The sequence below is a fragment of the Musa acuminata genome, chromosome BXJ2-8 (assembly GCF_036884655.1).
Source record: "Musa acuminata AAA Group cultivar baxijiao chromosome BXJ2-8, Cavendish_Baxijiao_AAA, whole genome shotgun sequence".
Classification (NCBI taxonomy): domain Eukaryota; kingdom Viridiplantae; phylum Streptophyta; class Magnoliopsida; order Zingiberales; family Musaceae; genus Musa; species Musa acuminata.
In genome coordinates, this window is record NC_088345.1 from 23,767,304 (window position 1) to 23,772,948 (window position 5,645).

The following is a 5,645-nucleotide window of genomic DNA, read 5'->3' on the forward strand; positions in this document are numbered from 1 at the left end:
GCTTCCTTGGACCGGCATCAACGACCTGTCCGTCGGCACATGGAATGTGGAATGAAGAAATAAGCCATTGGGACTGCCGTCTAAAAGAAAGAGTTATTGGCACAATTAACGAGGAATTAATTAGCATAATGATCTTCATCTTGGTCTTCTGTGCAATCGATGTTTAGTTGATGAGACTAAACTGCTATTCAAGAAATACTAGTCAGTAATCAAGAGCAGTTCTTATTTGACCATGCATGCATCCATTGAGTTTTTATCGAGGTTCATTTGGTATTGCATGTGTCATCCTTGAATGTTAGTTCTAAGATAAACGACGGAATTGGTCCACAAGTCTTTTCGATCTCATACAAGACATCGATTGGAAGAATATTTGACCTACGACGAGGTGGAAAGAGACGTCTGCATCTACAGAAGGTAATTAATTAATTATATTGAGTGGATTCTAAGCGACGTGTAATCTGGGGATTTCTGCATAACTTCAATAACCAACGAGAAGAAGACGGTGGTTAGAATATATTAAAGTAGAGTTCAAGTACTTCGATCTACAGTTTGACAATTATAAGTTTTTAAAAATTATAAAAGTATAAAACAGCCTCGCTGCATAAACAAACATCTTACAACTGTTTCGAGAAATCAATAAATTTTGAATTAGTTTTTTTATACCTTCTAAATTTAAAATAATTATAATATTAAATTATTATTAAAAAAAATAAAAATTTTCTTTCATCAAAGCAATAGTAAACATGTCAACACATTGGTCTTCAATGTCGGAATAATCCATTTGAAATTCTTCTTTATCTATCAATTTACTCATGAAATAATATCGAACTTTAATATATTTTGTGCGGCCAAAGATATGATTTTTGTCATTATAACAGTAAACTTATTGTCATGATATATTTTAGTTGATCCACATTATTTTTCCTTAGAAATATATTAGAATTTCTCAAAATTAAATTATTTGACATGACAGCTTATGGCTGCTATATATTTCATCTCAAAATTTGAGAAAGCAATAAATACATTCTTCTTTTTTTTTTTTTGTTATCTATTAAATCACTTTTGAGTTAAAATTGAGCTTAAATTCTGAACTATTTTTGTACAATCATCCTAATTACTATTAGTATAAGAATATATTATAAAATATTTCACTTAGCTCATAATGCTAGGATCAAGAACGACACTAAGAAGGGGGGTGAATTAATGCAGAGGACAAAATCATCGGTTTTGTAATATATTCGTTCCTTGAAATCCAATCTCGGAAAGTGCTTGACTTCAGAGTAAATGAACTAGCAATTAACATTGAAAGTAATAGCAGTAAAAACACAGAATGAAAATGAGCACACCGGATTTATAGTGGTTCAGTCGTCATGATCTACATCCACTCCCGATTCCTCCTTGTTGAGGCCACCAGCGTTCACTAATAGTCTTTCTTCAATGGGCGAAGACCAACTACCCTCTTTATAGCACTTTCTCCTTTTCATGAGTTTAGGAGACAACCCTTACAAGGCTCACACCTCTCTTGAATGATCACAAGACTTAGAAAGGGAGGAGGAGGACTTTTAGCACTTTTACAACCCTTTTAACCCCCTAAGACTTTAAGATATTATTTACACTTTCGTGTCTTTTCATGCATAAAAGGGTGGGGTATTTATAGGCTCCAATGACTTCAGAAATTGAAGCAAAAGAGTGTCGCATCCCTGGTTTTCGGGATACTGACGATACCATCGCCATTACTGGGCTGTACCATCGCTCAGTTTGGGTAGTACCATTGCTTGATAGAGCTCGGAGATCGAGCTTTGGTGGTACCATTGCTTAACAAGACAATATCACCATTTGAGAGCATTAATTACTGACGGTACCACCACCTAGTTTAGGCGGTTCCACCACCCCAATTTGGCGGTGCCACCGCCAGACAGGGTCTAGCAACCTAGTTGGGCCTTGAGTCCAGCCCAAACCAGTCCAATTACAGGCCCAGTTGGACTTTAACAAAGTTAGTGGGATTACCTCTCAAATCTAATCCTAATTATGTGCTAACTATGATTCTTAAGGCATACACTAAGCAAATCAAGTCCGGTTAGTCTAGGTTTTTTCCTGTGAGCTTCTGGCGATCTTCCGACGAACTTCCAACGATCTCTCGGCGATGTTTTAGCGGACTCATGGCAAGCTCCTGGACTTCACGATGATCTTCTTGGCGAGTTCCGATGAGCTTATTTGACAAGCCCTTGGACTTCTCAGTCAATTCTGATAAAACTTCCGATGAATGTCCGGACTTCCCACTAACTCTCGAACTCCCAACGAAATCTCAATTTTGACTCTGGCACTTTGTTTTACTTTATGCTTTGATTGCTATCATAGTTAATCCTACACACTTTTCTCAATATATAGATTTGATCAAATAATTTATCAATTGATTTCATTATCAAAATACGAGATTCAACAATCTCCCCCTTTTTTATGATAACAATCAATTGATGACGGAGTTAACCTTAACTCCTCCTATCTATATTCCATACTTGAGAAAAGACATTCTTAAATTCAAGGCTTTTGAATTCAAGCATCACACCGATAAGTTATATTCATTTAAAATTATCAATATGCACATCATGATACTTATCATGATTTACCAATTCAAAATACGATATCACATATTTATCAATAAAAATGATGTCAAGGTATCACATCCATTTTTAAGACCAATGATGATAGATAATCATATCATTTTTAAGTATGATATGAATATAAAATTTAGCAAGATTATAATTTACGATAAAAGATGACAATTCATCATTCCGAGGCATGATATCAATTGTAAATAGCATGATAAATTCGATACCTCATCATAATGATAGATATTTATCATGAAATCAAGCATGATTTTAAAAATAAATAATTTCAAGTATCCATGCCATATTACGATAGAAATCAATCATATATTTTGATATTTTTCATGTATTTGACAAAACTAATTATATATCAAGCATTTGCAATACATTCACGCATTTACGATATAATTCATTTTTCACATTGTCATCAATTTGCCACATTTCTTCTCCTCTGTCATCAACAAAAAATAAATCATTCAACAAGGCAAGTGTTAAAAAAAAAAATATTCAAGTAAGTTCAACACCAATTTATCCAAGTTAGCAAAAATGAGAAGTCAACCAGAAACTTTGCATGATAACTATTTTTGGATAAGCTAACATTTTTACTTTGGATGCAAAAGCTTTTTAGTTCTTCTTGAGATGTGTAAGTTTCTTTCTTCCTTTATCATAAAAATAAGAAGAAGAGGAAAAAGGGTAAGGAAGGAATTCATCAAGAACCAAATTCATAAAAGGATTTGAACAAAGTCAAATGAAAATAAATGAGTTCTATTGAATCAAGCTTTTAGTTCAACAAGGAGAAGGGATTCGTGAAAAGGATCAAAATATCCATACAAAATTAAATCCCCATTCTTGCAAGTGATCATCATATATTAAAAATTCATAAAATTCTTTTTTCATGAGAAGAGTAAGGAAGAATTCAAGGGAAAGGAGCATCATATGAAGGATAAAAAATCCATGAATAAAACTTCATAAATCAAATTTATTTCTCATTAAAAATTCATAAGAATGAAATCCATGAAAGATGTATTTGTCAATGAATTCCATGAGTGAAGGGACTAAGTGTATCAAAAATCATTAAGTGATGAAGCAAGGGTATAAAATTAAATTTGATATCAAGTAACTTGATATTTCAGATTTCATTAAAGCTTTAAAAAATCAAGAAATTCCAGAAAAGATGTATAACAAACTCATACATTCGAATAATTTAACATCCCTAACTCTCTTCTCATAAAATCAAATTATTCTTTATTTAAAGGTTTTGTAAAGATATCGGCTAATTAATGTTTCGTATCAATAAAATTTAAAGATATGTCATGGTTATTAACAAGATCTCTTATGAAATGATGCCTAATATCAATATGTTTAGTTTTAGAGTATTGAATAAGATTTTTTGTTAAACATATTGCACTTGTGTTATCATATTTTATGGAAATATTCTTAAGGTGAATCTTATAATCTTCTAATGTATTTTTCATTCATACAACTTGTACATAATATGCACCAGCTACTATATACTCTGCTTCGGTTGTAGATAATGCAATCGAGTTTTGTTTCTTGGAAGATCAAGAAACAAGTGCATGACCTAAGAATTGACATGTTTCAGATGTGCTTTTTCTATCTTCTCTACTTCCAACAAAATCTGCATCAACATAAGCAATTAATTCAAAGTTTTCGGATTTTGGATACCATAATCCTAAATTAGGGATTCCTTTTAGATATCTAAGAATTCTTTTAATTGCTTTAAGATGAGATAGCTTAGGATTAGATTGAAATCTACTACAAAGTCCTACGCTAAACATGATGTCTGGCCTAGTTGCGATTGTTGAATCTCGTATTTTGATGATGAAATCAATTGATGTATTTGTCATCTAATGTGCATTTAAGTGACGTAGGACTAGCTTCGATCAGAAAAGGTAAATCGATTAAAGCAAGAGGAATCAGACATTGGGCTAGAGCAAATATGTCAGAAGATTAGACGTCGGGCCGGAGGATCGGTCGTCGTGTCGGTAGAAGGCTTCGAGCCATGGGTTCGCGTATCAGGCTAAGAAGAGTAGAAATTATGCCAAGGAAATCAGATTTGCGGAGGACAACTGGCCGATTGGGCAATAAGCCGCAAGAGAGGACGATACGCCGAAGATTTGGATGAAGCGCTAGAAGAACCAATAATATGTCGGACAATATAAGACTCGCTTGTAATCGATTATGTCTAGATCGAGTTAGTTTAGAGTCTAATTGAGTCAATTTAGAATGTAATTAGGTCAACTCAATTAGGGGCCAATTGGGCCCAAGTTTGGGCTATGTTGGGCCAAGTGAAAGGCCCAAACAATGACCTAAAACAGTGGAATCATTGGTGGAACAGTCTCCGAGATTGTGTCAAGCGATGGTACCACCCAAATACAGTCTTCGAGAGACTATTAGGCGGTGGTACCACCTAGTGGCAGGGTGTTAGGCGGTAGTACTGCTAGTAATAGGTGCCCAGCAAGCCAATCACATGAGTGATGACACGTGTGACTTGATACAGAATCTTTTTGTTTATTATATTTTGGCGTATATCACTTTATAACTATTGCATAAATGCATATATATTGTGATGTCCTTGGATTTATGCAATGAGAATCGGATCGTGATGAGATCACGATAATGAGATCGATTCACCTTTAAACACATATCCTAAATAATCCCGGTCATAGGTTACTCGAGAGGGACATCGTGATAACCGGATAGACTGGTGTGCTGTATACCCGTCCATATGATGGATGCAGCTGGTCTCACAGTTGCTCGTGTAGGGACACTAGGGATACAGTACAGGTGCTCATTGGAGAATGAGTTCACTGATTGATCCGCTTACGGAATGCTGGATGGTTGATGATGCCATATTGTCAGACAGCGATTTTGTAGACCTAGTGGTGTATCTGGTCCTTAGACTTGAGACACCAAGGATGTCCTGTATGAGTGCTCCACTCATTGATACCAGACTTATAGGTTTGGCTGTCCCAGATCTAGTACAACTGGTCATTGGGAGTGGTAGTCGACCTTACG